This window comes from Pipistrellus kuhlii, unplaced genomic scaffold, assembly GCF_014108245.1.
Source record: "Pipistrellus kuhlii isolate mPipKuh1 unplaced genomic scaffold, mPipKuh1.p scaffold_m20_p_9, whole genome shotgun sequence".
In the NCBI taxonomy this organism is placed as follows: Eukaryota; Metazoa; Chordata; class Mammalia; order Chiroptera; family Vespertilionidae; genus Pipistrellus; species Pipistrellus kuhlii.
In genome coordinates this window covers 32,763,344-32,781,131 of record NW_023425595.1, presented here as the reverse complement: position 1 = coordinate 32,781,131, position 17,788 = coordinate 32,763,344, and the positions used below count along the sequence as shown (strand labels likewise).

At 52.0% G+C, this 17,788-nt stretch overlaps 1 protein-coding gene across 2 annotated transcripts in view; it reads left to right on the top strand.

Moving 5' to 3' along the window:
• Nucleotides 1-17,788, top strand: part of ARAP1 (ArfGAP with RhoGAP domain, ankyrin repeat and PH domain 1) — a 61,363-nt gene that overhangs the window by 1,956 nt on the left and 41,619 nt on the right. For both annotated transcript variants that reach the window (XM_036426828.2, XM_036426827.1), the window contains one exon: nt 15,753-15,824. The gene's annotated coding sequence lies outside the window, so the exon portion shown is untranslated. Of the gene's footprint in view, nt 1-15,752; nt 15,825-17,788 lie in introns of those variants that run through there.

Here is a 17,788-nt window from a genome sequence, read left to right as displayed (position 1 = left end):
CTCCCAGGAGTGAGTGTTTGAAGGAAGAAAAGGCAGAACCTGGGGAAGGGGTCAGTTCATAGGGGTAAGGGACCTCTGAGAGTCCCAGGGGCTAGTGATGGACTTGCCCATTGGCTGGAAGGAGGAGTCCCCTCTGTTCTCCAGGGCCCTCTCCCCTCCCCACCCCATTCTCCCTTTGGCCAAGCTCAAAGCCAGCCGGCTGATGCCCAAACAAGTAGCTTCTGTTCCCAGGATGGGGGGAGGGGAGACAGGCCCTGGGCTCCAGGCCTCACCCTGCCTCTCCCCCCCCTTCACTCTGGATCTTAACCCTTGGAGGCCTTGGATGGGCCCTGAGCTACTTGAGGGCTGGTACCCCTTGCCCACCAGCAGTCCCTTTAGGGTTCCAAGGGTTCTCTCTGCAGTAGGAGGGGATGCAGTGGACGTGAGGTGGAAATGGAGAAGGAAGGAGAGAATGGAGGGGAGAAGGAGGCTAGCGCACATATGGCCACGGACAGTCAGAGACCACTTGGCCCAGAAGCTTTTTTTTACAGATGGGGAGCCTGAGGCCAAGGGCCAGAGATTGGACACCGAGAGCGCTGGTGGGGTCAGTCTTGACTCGGACTCATAGTCTGGCTCCTCTCTGTTAAAGGAGAGAGAAAGGAAGGGTGCCCACCTTGATTTAAGAATTACAGTGTGCCTGACACTACACATTTGTTACTTCACTACATTTACATCATTCCATGAGACAAGGCTCACTCTCAGGTAAGAGGGGAAGAAACTCAGAGAGAGCTGAGAAAGACATCAGCGAGGATGACAAAGCACCGTTGCAGGCAATTTTATGTGTTAACCAGCCAACCAACCTTAGGAGTTAGGTTCCAGCCTGCAGATGAGGCACAGAGAGGCAAAGTCACTTGCCCAAGGTTACAGCAAATTGGTGGTAGAAGCAGGATCAGGATCCAGGCTTTTCCCCCCACCCACCCCGCCCCCCTCTTTGCCCTGATTTCCCTTTCCATACCCTGGCCTCCCCACCTTGAGCTCAGTCCAGGGTCCCACTCAGGAAGGGGCTTTCCCCTGGTTGGTGGCCAAGGCAGCAGGGTGTGACCTCAGCCAAGCAGACCCAGTCCCCCTCCCTCAGGAGCAGAGTCCAGTCCCTTGGGTGGCCACTCTCACCCCCTCCTCTGGTCTCAGGCAGGCTGGACTCATCCCTTCCACAGCCCTGTACAGAAGAGTGTTGGATGTTTCAGGAAGGGGCTCTGCACTAAGGGTGGCTCCAAGGGTCTTAATAGGAGGATAGGGGGGCCCTCAGAGATCCCCATAAAACATAGGGCTTGCTGCTAACTCCCGAGTGCCCCCAGCCCCGATCAGAGCGGCCGCCAGACCTGCACATTCCAACCAAGGCTCTGGGGAGAACAGGCCTAAGCCAGAGGGACAGCTGACCCCAGGTATCAGGGACGGCCAGAGCATTTCTCTCTGGCGCATCCTTTGGAATATGGTTCAGAAGAGGGAAGTGTGTTCTATGACAGGACACTGTTCTAAACCATTGGGACAATCAGAGTAGCTGGGAGGGGATGTGGAGTTAAGTGACCAATTTAATAACCAATCATTATTTAATTGTAACAAGGACAGTAGTGGTAGCTACTGTTTCTAAGGAGCTTATTGTGTGCCTAAATGTCTAGGCACTGTGCTAAGCATTTTATATAATTATTTCATTCAATCCTCAACCATAGTCTCATGGGGCAGACTATTTTACAGATGAAGAAATTGAGGCCCAGAGAGGTTAACTGATTTGCCCAAGATTATCCATTCTGTAGTAGAGTGGCGGTCTGAATTCCTGTTGCTTCACAGTAAGAGCTCTGAACACTGGGTGACACTTGCCCCCAGAGGAGATCCAAACCCTGGCCTACGCCGGGAACTCCCAGTCGGAGTGACAGGCAGGAACTGGAGGGCCACCTGGTGAGGTGACATTGCTGGGGCCAGCTGTGGGATGGGATCCTGCAAGGGCATCCTGCTTGCAGTCTGGACTGGTTGCTGTCAAGTGCTGACTCCCAAGAGCTCAGCCCTGGGATGAGCACCTCCTGAGGTCTACTCCCTGTTCTCGTCCTGTCTGCTCGGCTTTGTGAATATAGAGGTTCTCCCAGACGCCCTTTTGTTGGTGAGGAAACCAACATCAGTAGACGTAAAGTGACTTGCCTGTGGTCTTTCAGCCAAGGAAAGGGAGAGCTGGGACTAGCACCCAGTCAAGGGCTCTGAGGTCTGTGTTCCACCTCCCTGCCTGAGGTCTGGCCAGGGCTGGGACTTTGATACCCTAAGGTTCCTGCAGACACTGCCCACCTGCCTTATCCAAGGGCCCAAGTCTTTCTCCCTGATTCCTCTCAAGGTGACTGAGATCAGGTACAGCTGGGTGTCAATGACTAATTGTACAAACCTGGAAACGATGGTTCCAGAGCTAAGAGGGCAAGAAGCATAGACCAGCTGTGATCAAGAGTGTGGTTCTCAGCTGAAACCGGTTTGGCTCAGTGGATAGAGCGTTGGCCTGCAGACTGAAAGGTCCCGGGTTCGATTCTGGTCAAAGGCATGTACCTTGGTTGGGGGCACATCCCCAGTAGGGGTGTGCAGGAGGCAGCTGATCTAGCTCTCTATCCCTCTCTCTTCCTCTCTGTAAAAAATTAATAATATATATATATATTTTTAAGAGTGTGGTGCTCAAGGTGAGAGGGGTCGAGGGGAGGATTCAGGGTCAGAGAGCCCAACCTAGGAGGGAGGGATGTGGCCAAATCTTCCAGCTTCTCCTTATCTTCACTGTTGTGAGGGTGAAGATTGTAAGCCAAAGGTGGGGAGGGAGAGGAGGATTGAAAACAGCTACTTCGTGTTCCCATTCTCAGGGCAGGGAGCCAGAGGACCCCTGGAATCTCACCTGCCCAAGCCTCAGGGGGAGCCTGGCCTACGCCTTCTGGCCCGTGCAGTGCTGGGGTGGGTCAGCCCCCAGGACAGGGAGCCATAGCATATTTTCCCTACATGTGCGGGGGCCTCCTCTGGCACCTTCCCTACCACTCCCGAGGACAGTGCCCTGCGCCTGGGCATTCCCCCTCCTCCCCCTTCCTGACTACCATAGTTTGGAGCCAGGGCTCAGTCAGGCCTGCAGTCAGGAGCCCCTGGTATGTCAGTGAGAGGCCTTGGGCTGTCACTGATTTTCAGTGGACTCAGTTTTCCCAGAGCTGCAGGGAGGAAGCAGGAAGCAGCAGCTTCTGGAACCTCCCAGGGTTACCAGCCTCAGGTGTGAACAGCAACCAACCAGCCTGGCAGGTGAGAGGGGAGGCAGGTGGAGGTGGAGGCTTCTCCATACCTCTCCACGTCGGCCCTCCCTCTCCCCATGTTGAGAAGCTGCAGTTTTAGGATTTTGAATCTGAGGTCCTAGGCATTAGGGATTCAAGCAATTCCCAGCTTCAAAATTTCAAAAGTGGATCCTGGGTTTAGAGAAACGGAGACTCTGTGCCACACCTTGGCTGCTGGTGCCAGACCGATGAGGACAGGAGAGTTTCTCAGAGCTGCTTTGGGGTGAGTGGCCGGCCCACGTGGCTGGCAGGCTCTGTGTGCTCGCTGCACCCACCACCCCAGCATACACACCCAACTGCCTCCTTTCAAGAAGTCTGAGAACCAGGCCCTGCAAGGCACTAGGAAGTAGCAGAAGAGATAGTCCTCTTGGGGAGTGGGGAGAGGACAGTGCAGGGCTGCCCTAGCCAGCTCACCTGGAGGAGGGGAGTTGCTCCTGAGGTCACCTGAGAGGAACTCCTCCTCCCAGGGGCAGGGGCTCCTTTCATTTGATGGTGGTGGGGCTGACCTGGATACCGGGACAGGATTGATGAGAGGCCCCGGGAAGGCCGGTGGTTGGCTGGGTCACGGGAACAAGGTCTGGGCCACACTGCTGGGCAAAACAGTTACTCCTGGGACAGGATGTGGTTCAGCAGGCCCAGGGCCAGGCTTGGAGAGTTAGTGTAGCTAACAGACCGGAGCCTGGGAGTCTGAAGGGGAGACATTGCCCCTCCTCAAGGGGCAGCGAAGCTGGGCCTTGGCTGGAGCCTTGGAGTGTTTCACAAAGCCACCCCCACCTTCTGGTACCCACCTGGGCCTGTGGGCACAACAGCTGCCCCGAAAGGGCCCTGGGCATAGAGCAGGACCTGCTACCCCATGGGAAGTTCCTTTCCATGAAGAAAATTCGCCCCCTCCTGGAAGACTTCCTGGCTGGGTAAGCCCCTTCCAGCTCTGCACTCCTCTGGGGGCGCTATGAGTGTGCTTGTGTGTGTGCCTGTGTGCACTTGGACCCAGGTGAATCCTTGAAGGTCCTGTGCTTTTACCTACGTGTGGTATGACCAGCATTCGATGTCTCACTGCAACCAGTTGGGGTAGGAGGTGTGTGGCTCTGCACCCCTTGAAATGTGAGCTTGGCGAGGCTTTCCCCCACTTGAGTGGGGTCCTTCTTCCAGATGGCCCGCTTTGTGGGTCTGCAGCTAAAATTTGATAACTTGTTCCCAGAAGCCTCCCTAGCCTGGTGGGGAGAAAGACGCCTCCGTGAGGGCCAGGTAGGGGATGAGTTTTACCAGATGACAACAGAACAGCTCTGGAGTGGGGTCTCTCTTGCTTGGTGAAGGAGTGCCAGCGCTCCAGCTAAAGGCCTGCCTCTCCCCTCAGACTGAGCCTGCTCCTGCTCCTTCTGTCTTCCTAGAAGATGGACCTGCTAAGCCCAGGGAGGCTGAACATGCAGGGAGTGTCTAGTGGTTCTATTCCAGGACATGAACCAGGACACTCAGCTGCCTCTACTGCTTGTGTCCTGAAAACCCACATTTCTCAGTGCAGGCTGCCCTAGCCAGCTCAGCTGGAGGAGGGGAGTTGCTCCAGCATCTCTGAGGTCACCTGAGAGGAACTCCTCCTCCCGGGGGCAGGGGCTCAGGCTGGGGGTGCCTGGGCCATTGTGTGACCCTGCTTAGGTTCTTGAGTCTCTCTGGGGCTCACTTTCCCCTTCTGGAAGTAGGAAGGTTAGATGAGGTGATTCCTAGGTGCCTAAGGAACAAGAGGTTGGAGGGTTCCAGGCAGAGGGCACAGTATAGTAAGCAACATCCTGGAGGTAAAGTGTCAGACAGTGGGGTTAGGGGGAATGAGACTGGAGAGGAGGAATAAGCTTCAGGAACCAGAGGGTGGAGCCTTTGAACCCCATTGGATAATGGGGAGCCATGAAAGGGGTAGACAAGCAGGGGAGAGGCACCTGCCTGGAATCAGGGTGAGGCTGTTGTTCTCAGAAGGTCAGAACCACCTGGAAGTTCTGACCTTCTCTGGGCAGCTCAAGGGGGTCTGAGAGTTAGCACTTTCCTGTGTGGGTGAGCCCCCATTACCCAGCAGTGTTTATCGCCAGCACAGCAGGAAGTGGCAGGGGCAGCAGAGGTGGAGAGAACTGTTAGGCCCAGCCATGGACGGTGCCAAGGAGTCTCTGAGTTGAATCTTTGACCCCTGTTGCCTCAGCCAACCGTTTCTCTCCCTACCCATGTCACAGGCCCTACCTGACCCGGGCGAGCAGGCCTTTGTAAATGTCCATCCATCCATTCCACCAGTGGCCGGACACGTCTAGCCACTAGGGATAGAGTTGTGAATGAGACAATATCTCTGTCCTCCAGTTGAGACAGACAATGAACTGTGTCCAATGGTGATACTACATAGGATGCTGGAAAATGATATGAGACTGATGGGGGTACTTTTTAGGTAGAATGGTCATGGAAGGAAGGCCTAGTATTGGAACAGGTGCTGGAAAAGTATGGCAGTGAGGCGTGTAGATGTCTGGAAGAGCTTCTAGGCAGAGGGAGCTCCAGTGCGCAGCCCTGAGGTGGAGCACAAGGAGAGGGCGGAGGAACAGCAGGGAGGTGGGAGGTAAGAGGGAGAGACCTAGTGGGCCATGTGTGCACTGGCTTTGGCTTTCTGTCTGAGGGAAGTGAGAAGTCACGGGGGAGTGAGAACTGGTCAGACTTGGCATCTATGTTGAAGGCATATATTTATTCCGCCCAAGCTTGCAAAGTGGAGCTGTTGTAATCCCCATTATACAGATGATGAAACAGACTCAATAAGTTATGTGAATTTCCTATCTCACAGCAGCAGGAACCCCTGCCTGTCTGCCTGTCTGTTGCCATTTGCTTGGTCCCCAGAGGACCCTGCTGCCCTTCATGGCTTCCTGTTGTCTGAACAGTAAGGGCGAGTGTCTTAGCATGGCCTTCCAGGCCCTTCTCAGCCTGCATTTAACCTCCCTCTCCTGCCTGACCTCCCTTCTCCCTGCCTATTTCTACAATGTCCCCTCTGAGGAGATAGAGTGGAAGGAGGGGCCCAGGTAGCTCTTGGTTCAGATTTTGGCTCCTGTGTCATTTTGGGCAAGTTACTTAACTTCTCTGAGGCTTCGTTTCTTCCTCATCTGTAAAGTGGGCTAAGCTATCCACTTTGCAGGTTGTTTAGAGGGTTATATGAAACTAGAGGCCTACTGCATGAAGATTTGTGCAAGAATGGGCCTTCCTTTCCCTGGCTGCCAGCACCACCTTCACTCCAGCCTGAAGCCGCTTTTCCGCCTTCCGCCGCTGCCCAGAGGCCCAGAGCAGCTGGGGTGGTGCAGAACGCCTGTATCATTGCCATGGTGGCAAGCGTCCTGGCCCCAGCCACTGGGTGCCTGTGTATGCAAATTAACCCACCATCTTTGTTGGGCTAATTTGCATACTCACTTCTGATTGGCTGGTAGGTGTCTTGAAGGTGTGGTCAATTTTGCATCTTTTTTATTTGTGTACATAGTCCATGTAACATCTTTAGCACAATGGCTGGTAGATATTAAGTCCACAATAATCATGACTTTTAAGCAGATACGGCTGGATCAAAATAAGTGGATTAGAATGTTCCCTGTGAGCTCGAGAGGAAAGGCCTCTCTGTTATCTGATAATATAGTGGAGGATGCAGAGGTCACACATCAGTTGCAGGCTTGAGCCTGTGGGGCTGGACCCTCATCTCCTTCTCCCTTCTGGCTTCTGCCCCGCCTATCTGGTCACCTTCACCCCAGCAACAAAGGCAGCTTCCCCTTTCACATGCCATTGAGCCTCTTCTGTTTTCTCCATTTCAGGGGGTGCTAGTGAGGGGGCAGGTTTGGGTCCCTGTTCTCTTAGGCTGCTAGTTCTAGGGTGCAGAGGAACCCTCCAAATCTATCCTCCTTTGTGAGCACATGTCAGGTTCCTGGTTAACTCAGAAAGGATGAGTCCAGCAGCCTCTCTTCCCCTCCTCTGTCAGGGCTCAGGGCCAGGAGTGGCCTTCAACTCCGCTGGTATGTGGTGAGGGTCCCAGCATGTGACTGGTTCTGTCCACTCCTGCTGCCTGGGAGTCTATTTTCAGCCTGTGTATTCCTACCCCCTGTGGTTAGCCTGTTTCCCACCCCCCTCCCATTTATAGTGTTAAGAGCCCCCCAACCATCTTCCCAAGGCAGTCAGTGGTCACAGAAGATCTTCCTGCAGTTACCTATAGCATCTCAGCATCCCCACCCCCATCCTCCGCCCATGGCCAACACCTTACAATCTTATTTTAATTTTTTTACTGAGTTTTAGAGAGAGAGGAAGGGAGGAGGTTAGAGAGACAGAAACATTGATGAGAGAGAAACATCATCTATTGACTGCTTCCTGCATGCCCCCTACTAGGGATTGAGCCCAAAACCCAGGCATATGCCCTGACCAGGAATCAAACTGTGACCTCCTGGTTCCTGGGTCAATGTTCAACCATTGAGCCACGCCAGCTGGGCTTGGCCAGCACATTTGATGAGGGAGACACTCGCTGCTCTGCCTGGGAAGTCCCCAGCCCAGTAGGATGTGTCTGTGACTGAAGGGCAGGGGATCAGTCCAGAGACCTGCAAATACCCCAGGTCTCCACAGGTGTTGTGGGGCTGGTGGGGTCACATTAAAGTGGGAGGGCCTGCGTGAGGCCTGAAGAGTGAATGGGGGAGTAGGGAAGGTGGATGTGGGTCAGGCTGTGGGTTTAGGGTTCCGGTTAGGAGCTCTGCCTTATGGCAGGTTAGAGGTATAGGCTGGAGGGTGCCCTGGCCACAGGTGAGGGAGGGGCAGGAGGCAGGGAGGAAAGCCCAGGGGTTCAGGCAGGCTGGGGAGGCTGGGATGGATGGGGGTAATGGGGTTGGAGAGGAGGGTGATGTGTCAAAAACATGATAATGAGGAGGCAGTCAGGGGAAAGGGAGGGAGTGGTCCAGTGTGATCCATTTGGAGGTGGGGATATATAGTAGAGGCGAGGGGGGTTCTATGTCATAGACTTTTTGACAAGGCTATAAACCAAACCATTTGACTTTCAGCTTCATTTATTTGCAAGTGATGGACTTCAGATATCCACACTGCATCCTCACTCACACCTTACTCCCCATCAGACCCGCTCCATGGAGAGACTTGGGCTTCGGGCACCTGTGGGTGAGGGTTAGGGGAATGTGGAATGAAGTCAGGCAAGGGTGGGGGCGGGTGCTATTAGAGGACAACCCATAGGCCTTGGAGTCTTGTGTTTACTAATGGATCTCAGTCTATTTCCCTTTCGAAAGCCTGTAGGTTACACTCTGCTGCTGCCTTCTCGGTCCCTGTTGAAGGGACCTCGTTTGATAAGCTGTGTCTTAGGTCTTTGAGAGAATAAGCCAGTGGGGGAGGGAGCAAGCGTTGGGTCTCAGTTTCTCATTCTCTAGTCCAGATGGCCCAGGAAATGAGAAGTTTTGTACAGTAAGTTCTCTTAGTAGTCTATCCGTGTTATACTTAAAATCATAAAGCTACTTTACAATTGACAGTTTGAGGAACAAGCTGGATCAAACTCAATTCTAATAGACTTAAATACTTTTATATATTTTTCTTTCTAATTATACAAGTGATAGACAACTGTAAAAACTTTAAAAAGTATAGACATGAAGGTTGTAGAAAGTGATAGTCTTTCAAGATTGAGGTGGGAGTTAAGGCTAGGCCTGACATTGAGGTCAGGGATGTCCAGGGTCACTTAGTCTTTAATGCCCCTTGGTCACCAATAAAGTGGGATTTACTGCTCTAAGGAGGTTGTTAAAATACCCTGCCTGTCACCAAAATATCCGCTGTGTGTGGGTGTGCACACTGCGTGCTGCCTGAGGGCACCGGGTAGGTGGGGCCAGCAGGGAGCTGGGAAAGGAGGACTGAAACCCAGCTGTCCTCTCTGCTTAGCCGTAAGCCCTGATGTGGGGCTCCTGAGGGAGAGGCATTTAGATGTCCCTTCCAGGGTGGGAAGAGGCATTTTTTTTATTTGCTCAAAGGCCCCGTGGAGGTTGGAGGCAGCCTTGCTTTAGCCAAGCGAGGAGCTGGTGAATTCACTGTGGGATGGGGAATGTGTGGTGCCCAGGGCCACCCCAAAGAGGGCCAGGGGGTAGTGGGGTGTCTAGTCTAGAGCCCTGCAGAGGGACATGGCCGGAGGCTAAGTGTGGTAGTCGTTGGTATCAGAACTCCGAGGTGCAGGTTAGGGCCTGGCTACCAGACCATCACCAAGGGCCCCTTTTATCAGGAGCAGCAAGGCCTTGGTGCAAAGGACTGGAAGTGTCTCTTTTAATAGCCCAGGAGTGAGCAGGTGACCCATGGAAACGTGTCACAGTCATCTGGATGACAGCCATGCTTTGTGGAGCGAGAAACTGAGGCTCAGAATGTGACATGACTTGCCCAAGGCTTTAGGCAAGAAGTGGTAGAGCCAGGACTGGAACCTGGATTTGCCTTATTTCCTGCAGGGAGGGGCTCTGGCCTGTGGCCCCCACTCCCCACTCTGGTGGCTGAAGTGGCTCTTTAGCACCTGGGCCCTGGCCCCCCCCCCCACTCAGCGCTCACTGCCTGAGGGCTGCTCCTTGGCAGCCCCCACCGCTCCTGGGACACCAGAGCACAGACCACACCACACGTGGGATGGGGCAGAAAATTGGTGCCAGGGTGAGTGACAGGGCAGATTCCGGGCTGGGGTTAGGCAGGAGACTCCAGGGTGCCTCCTTGGAACCAGTATGCAGTGGCCACCAGTCCCTGGTAGACAGAAAATTGGCCCTGGGCTCGGGGTGAATGAGCTGTGCACCTGCTGCCTTGTCTGGCTGGAGGGAGCTGGCTTCTGCAGGGGGGCGGGGGCCACTTCTGCACCCTCTGGGCTGCAAACCCAACCACCGCCCAGTTCCTCATATCTAAGGGAAGTGTCTCCAAGGCCTCTCGCCTCCATTAGTGGAGTCCTGAGAACGCCCTGCAGACCGAGGGTGGCCCTGCCCATAGGTATCCCCTGGTGACGGGGTTGGGTGGGTGGGTGGGGGGGCTTTGAGGGGGAGGGGTATTGGGCACTGGGGGGCTCTGAGGCACTTGTACATAGCCGAGTTGTTGGTGGGGAGTGTGGAGACTGAGGGCTGAGTGTGTGGTGGGGCAGATCTGTGTGTGGCTGCCAGGTCCGGTGGGCGGTATGTATGTCTGGAGGTGGTGTGAGGAGTGCCTTTAAGGTATGGGTGGGGTGGTGTGTAGACCGGGTCTGTCCAAAGCTGGATGCACCGGTGGGGTTCTTGGTTCCTGTGTTGGGAGCTCTGAGGGGTTTCCTGAGGTCTGGACACTGGAGTCCCTACCCAACCTGTCTGGTGTGGGGGGCTGTGCAGGGGAGGAGGAGGGGTAGGTAAGCTCAGGCCTGAGGTCTGGACTCTGGGCCTGCCTTTTCCCTCTTCGCTCTCCCACACCGCTGGGCCTCCCTCTACAGCGCTGTGTAGAGGGGGATCTGAAGATGCAGTCGAGGAAGGGTCATGGCTGAGGGGACTCGAGCGCTGAGTGCAGGAGGGGCAGGACCTTAAAAGCTGCTCTGCCCCGGGTCTGACTAACTCATGCAAATCAGAGTGCACTGGATGCTCACATCCGCAGGGTCAGCAGACTCTGTGGCCACCCAAGGAAGGGTTCCCAAACCTCTCTGGGTGTCACTACTGTTTTCACATTTCCCGTTCCTGCCCCGCTGAAATCTCCCGTCTCTGCGTCTGTCAGCCCAGTCCCATCCCTTGGCCTTGCACAGTTTCCTTTGCTTGGAAGGGCAGCCTCCTATGCATCCCACACGGCCCCATTCAGGAGTGCCCTCTGGGAGCCTTGCCGACTCCACCAGATAGAAGTGGTTACGTCTCCTGAAGGCCCTGTTGGCCCTAGCAAGTGACCTGGGCAAGTTTCCACCTCACACAGCCTCCATGAAATGGGGTAAAAATACCAGGCCTTGGGATTGTTTTGAGGAAACTGAGATGAAGGTAGATCGATGGCAGGGGCTGGGCATGAAGTGGGCACTTAGAAAATGAAGGAGACGGGAGTGTACCTGTCCCCGAGCTCTGGGCCACCTTCCTCCTAGATTGTCGGAATTGGTGTCCCTGGTTAGTGGGCAGGAATGGCTCAGGGGAGATGCTGGGCTGGGTCAGAGAAGGAGCAGTGAGATTTTAACTCTGCCCTCGGGGGTTGAAATGGTAGAGGACAGAGGGTCACAGCTTTTGCTTCAGTAAGAGGGACTTGGGCCAGAGGATTAGAGATTCCAGATGACCCTTACTTACCTCTGGACTGTGCCCTGTGGACCCAGCCAGGTCCTGAGCTCTGGTGGAGGGCAAGGGACACAAGAAGGGGTGTAGACTCACAAGGGTACCCCAGGCCAGGTTGGAGGTTGGGTGGAGATAGACCCCCACCAATGGAACAACCAAAGATAGAGCAGAAGCAGTTGTGAGCTGCATGGCCCAGTTCCTAAGGGCTAAGAGCCTGAGGGTAGTCTAGGAGAACTTTCTGGAGGAGGCAGTCTGGAATCAGTGCCTGAAGGTGGGAAAAATTTGGGGGGTTCCCAAGTGCCAAGCTGGTGCCTGATGCAAAAAAGTGAAGTGAAGGAGGGAGTTGTGGGCCAGCCCAGCTGGCCGGGGCTCGGGGCATGTCACGGGCAACTTGGGCAAGCCACTTCCTCCCTGTGGGCGTTCGTTTCTTCATCTGTAAACGTCAGGGCTGGAGTAGGTCCAGTGACAGGCCGAGCCGCTGAACGTGAGGGCACTGGGAACACCGGAGGGCTTTGCGCGGGGTGGGACGGGGTGGGCACAGCAGAGAGGCGATGGAGGGAGATGGGGGAGAAGCAGGGGCGCGGTAGGATGGTGGGGTGTGAAACCTGAGTTGGGTCTTTGGGTGGGAAAGGAGGGGAACGCTCCAGCTTTTGGCTATGTTTTCGCAACAGAATGACGCTCCCTCTGCCCTGGTCCCTGCTTCCCTGGGAGTGGAAACTCGGTGATGTGTCATATGTCATAGCAGCTGGAGGGCTTAAACCTGGGGTGGGGGATGATGGTTCAGGATTAGAGTGGAGCAAGTGAGGCACTTGCCTCCAGTGCAAAATGAGGGGGGAGAGGGGAATGAGCAAAAAATCTTAGTTATCAAGATAAATAATATATTTTTTAAAAGCAATATTAATGAAAAAGTCCAAGATAAAACCAAATATCCAAGTTTTATTATTTATTAAAAAATATATATATATATATTTAATGTATTTTATTGATTTTTTACAGAGAGGAAGGATAGGGATAGAGAGCCAGAAACATCGATGAGAGAGAATCATCGATCAGCTGCCTCTTGCACACCCCCTACTGGGGATGGGCCCGCAACCAAGGTCCATGCCCTTGACCGGAATCGAACCCGGGACCTTTCAGTCCGCAGACCGACGCTCTATCCACTGAGCCAAACCGGTTTCGGCTTAAAATATATTTTATTAAATTTTTTTTTTACAGAGAGGAAGGGAGAAGATAGAGAGCCAGAAACATCGATGAGAGAGAAACATCGACCAGCTGTCTCCTGCACCCCCCCCACCAGGGATGTGCCCGCAACCAACGTACATGCCCCCAACCGGAATTGAACCCGGGACCCCTCAGTCCGCAGACCGATGCTCTACCGCTGAGCCAAACTGGCTTCAGCCAAGTTTTATTATTTAAAAAAATATATATATTTAATTGATTTCAGAGAGGAAGAAAGAGGGAGAGAGAGATAGAAACATCAATGATGAGAGAGAACCATTGATCGGCTGCCTCCTGCACACCCCACACTGGGAATTGAGCCTGCAACACGGACATGTGCCCTGGCCTGCCCTGGCCTGCCCTGACCGGGAATCAGATTGTGACCTGGTTCATAAGTCAATGCTCAGCCACTGAGCCACGCCGGCAGGGCAAAATATGCAAATTTTAAATAAAGAGGTTCAGTACTGGCAATTCTTCCTTTGCCCCAGGCTCTAGCATGGCTCAGTAGGGTACTGCTCTAAGCTTTTTTTTTTTTTTTTTTTTAAGGAGCTGCCTCCTCTGGGAAGCTTCGCTGGCCCCTGGCCTGGAGAGGGACATGTCCGCTGTTTCCGTGGCTGGGAGTTATCTGACCCCCTCCAGCCTGAGGTGCCTGTAGGGCAGGTCTGAAGTCTGGCTCATGCTTCCAGGGCCTCGAGTGGAGCCGTCCTAGAAGGTTGTGAGTGTGAGGTCCTGGAGCCTGGCCTTGACCCGTCTGATGCCTTCAGTGTAGGAATAGGGACTTGAGAGAGGCCCACGATGGGGTTGGGCCCTTTGCAGGGCCAGAGTGGTTTCCTCTTTTCCAGCCCTGGCCATTCCCTCAGGGTGGTTGGGGTCGCCATCAACCAATCCCTGTGGAACCCTTAGAATAGGGCCCAACCTATGGAGCAGGGGCGCAGTCATCACTCTGTGAGGGGCCGTGGGCAGGATGAGAGTCTAGAGCTGCACTCTCCCACAGAAGGACAATGTGAGCTACAAGTGCAATTTAACTTTTTCTGGTGCACATTAAAAAGAAACATGAAGTTAACAACGTACTTTATTCAAATAACATGAAGTTAATAATGTACTTTATTCAAATAGCTAAAATAGTATAGTGATTCTGTTATGTAGTAAGTAGAAATTTATTGAGATATTTACATTCTTTTAAAAAATCTTTGTTGTTGAAAACATTACATGGGTTCTCCTTTCCCCCATGATATATTTATATTCTTGTTCTCTGTACTAAGTGTTCAAAACCCAGTGTGTGTTTAAGGCAGCACACTTCATTACGCAGCCACATCTTGAGTGTTCAGTAGCCTTATGTGGCTGCCACTGGCTACTGTCTTGTCTATATTGTATCCACGCTGCCCCTTTCCCTAGCTGTGTGACTTTGGGCAAGTGACTTAATTTCTCTGTGCCTCAGCTTCTTCATCTCAAAGTATAAAGTGTGTACTTCATAAGGTTGCTGTGAGGTTTAAATAAGTTAATAAAAAGTGATTAGGGCTCTGGCTGGTGTTGCAGAGTGGTTAGAGCATTGGCCTGGGGACTGAAGGGTTGCAGGTTCAGTTCCGGTCAAGGGCACATACCTGGGTTGCAGGTTCGATCCCCAGCCCGGCAGGTGCGGGAGGCAACCAGTTGATGTGTCTCTCTCACATCAATGTTTCTCATCTCTCTCTCTCTCCTTCATTCCCTCCCTTCCACTCTCTAAAAAAAGTCAATGGGAAAAATATCCTCAGGTGAGGATTTAAAAAGAAAAAAGGGGGAGTGGGATTAAGTACCTAGCATACAGTAAGGACTATTTATGTTGTCTATTATTCTTTTTTTAAAATCATCATTTGAGTAGCATTGCCATTATTTTGCCAACTCAGTATTTGAAGTATTAATTACCTAAAACTTATTTTTAAAATACTCACTTTTAAAATATATCCCTATTTTAGCTTCATCCTAAGAAATAATTGTGGAGTCTACATGAGATAAATACCTGCCTCTGCCATGCAGAGCCCAGCGGTTTGCCTTTGACTCTGCCCTCGCGGCAGGAAAGGTGGTTCTGCCCAGGACCTGCCCATTCCGCCCCCTTCCTGAACCGAGGCCGGCCTGGGCTTGCTGGTGCCTGTCCTCAGGGATGGCTTGTTCTCGCCTCTTGGCTGGAAACACCTTTTGGCCCCACCTGTGGTTAGGAACAGGCCCCTGGGCTCGCTTGCCCCTGCCTCAGTGCCCACCCCACTGATGGCTCCCAGGCTTAGTGGAGAGGGCCCTGCCTCCCTGGGTCTCCCCAGGGCCCCCACCTCTCTGACAGGCTCTGCGTTGTGGGAAGGAACTGGGTCAGCCATGGAGCTGCATTACACCCTCCCCGTGTCGTCCCTGGGGACAGTCAGCTCCTGGCCAGGCAGTAGTTTCTATCACAGTCCCCTACACATCCCAGCCATGGTCCTTGTGGAGGGCCAGAGAATGAGGAGTCTGGCTCCCCTTTACCACCTGTGTGGCCTGTACCCCTGGGCAGGCCCGTGTCTGCTCCTCACCCCCAGGGAAGGCCTGGCTTCCATTAGGCCCCCTGACCCTTCCCTCCTCTCCTTTCTCTTCCTCTTCCCTCGTCTGTGTCTTTCCATTTGCCCAGGTCTCCTTTCACTCCTCAGGAACACTCCAGGTTTCCCCTCTTACAGATCTTGCACATTTCTCATGAAGTTTATTGGCTTTTATATTTTATGGAACTATTGTAAATGGAGCCTTTCATTCTGGTTTTTACCTGGTTATTGCTTATAAGTATCGATTTCTGTTATATTACTTTTGAATCAACTCACTTCCCTCTTTCCTTCCTCTCCTTCCTTTTCCCCATCCCTCTCCCCCTTCTTCCTCAGCCTTCTCCCCTCCATCCTCCTTTCTCTAGTCTCTCATCTCCCCCTCCTCCTGGAATCCCTCTGTTCCAGTGGCCTTGCCTCATGGACTTTCTCTTCTGTTCCCATCCTTGCAGCTCCCACCTCAGGCCAAGATGAGCAGCTGTTCAGAGTAACTGGGAGGACCGGTGTCCTGGGCAGCCCAGCAGGTGAGTTGGAAAATGGGAATGGGAAGGGGCCTGGGTACGGCAGGCCGAGCCCCAACATTGAGGTAGGTTTCATGGAGGCAAGCCCTGAGGTCCCATTGTCTGTTTTGAAAACGGAGGGTGAGAGGCAGAGGGAGGGTGAGGCCCAGAGACCCTGAGAAGAGCCTCGCAGGAGGGCGGTGGAAGGCAGGAGGGGCGGGGACCATCGGGTGGGGAGTGTGTGTGTGAGTGTGTGGGTGTGTGTATCTGTATATCTGCTTATTTGATTCCCTTCTGTGCCTGGCGAGTTACCATCTTTCTCACTCCCACATGATCACCTTATCTTTTAAACTATATTCATATTTTTGAAAAATAGCACAAAATTAAGAAGATACAGAGGATTTAGTGAAAGGTAACTTTCCCTTTCTTGTCCTCCAAGCTGCCAGTATTCCTCCGCAAAGGCAGTTTCTTGCAAACCCACCCAGAGGTATTTTTGTGTAAATGTGTGCTATATATATGTGTTTCCTTTTTCTTAAATTTTTTGAGGTAACATTGGTGTACTATATAATTAATTTATAATTACATAAATTTCAGGTGTACAGCATTATATTTTGATATCTGTATACCCTATTGTATGCTCGCCACCCAAAGTCTGGTTTCTTTCCATTGCGTATATTTACCCAGTTCACCTCCCCCATGCTCCCTTCTCTGGTAACCACCGTTCTGTTGTCTGTATCAGCGGCTTTGCTTTGTTAGTTCATGTGTTACTTTTTTTTTATATTTCACGTGAGTGAAATTGAACAGTTTTTGTCCCTTTTCTTCTGACTTTCTGCACTGAACATAATACTCTCAAGATTCATCCATGTTGTCACAAATGGCATACTTCCTGTTTTTTATGAGTGCTATTCCATTGTACATATCTACATCGGTAGCCATTCATCCATGATGGGCATATAGGTTGTTTCCATGTCTTGGCTATTGCAAACAATGCTGCAGGGAACAGAGGGGTGCATATGCCTTCACAAATAAGTGTTTCCATGTTTTTGGGTAAATACCCAGAAGAGGAATTGATGGATCATGTGGTAGTCTTATTTTTAATTTTTTGAGGAACTTCCATACTTTTTTCCGTAGTGGCTGCACCAGTTTACATTCCCATCAGTGGTGTGCGACGATTCCATTTTCCTCCAACAGTTGTTATTTCTTGCCTTTTTAATAATAGCCATTCTAACAAGTGTAAGATGATTACCTCATTACAGTTATGATTTGCATTTCCCTCATAACTAGTGATGTTGAGCATTTTTTCATATACATTTTCCTATAAAACAGTTTTACATTATAAAATATTTTTCTGCAACTTGCTTTTTCACTTAACAATAAGTCATTGGTATTATTTTATATTAACTTTAGACTGGGTAATTTTAGTTGGGATTGTGTTAGTTATAGCCTAATTCTGGAAGAACAGATGTCTTTATAACGTTGAAAGCTGGCTTATCTAAGACATCGACTGTGTTTCTGTTTGTGTCTTTCTTTGGTCCCTCAGTAACCTTTATTTTATTTTGCTTTCTTAAGTATATTTTTATTGATTTCAGAGAGGAAGGGAAAGAAAAGGATAGAAACGTCAATCATGAGAAAGAATCATGGATTGGCTGCCTCCTGTATGCCCTCCCTGGGGATCCAGCCCACAACCCGGGCATGTGCCCTGACCAGGAATCGAACCGTGACTGCCTGGATCATAGGTTGATGCTCAACCACTGAGCCATGCTGGTTGGGCCCTCAGTAATCTTTAAAAAAAATACTGGCATAGTTAAAAATTCAGGTGAGAGAAAGTTGTGGAGTGGAAAGGCTCCCCGTCAGCCAGAGGTAGGTCTCGGAGCTGATGGAACTTGATCTTCAGGTTCTTCCAAGACCCAAGGAGGGGCCCAGGCAGTGTGTGCCCGTGGTCATGTGTTCTTGTACATTTTTACAAAAGTAAGATATTGTTTCTTTTT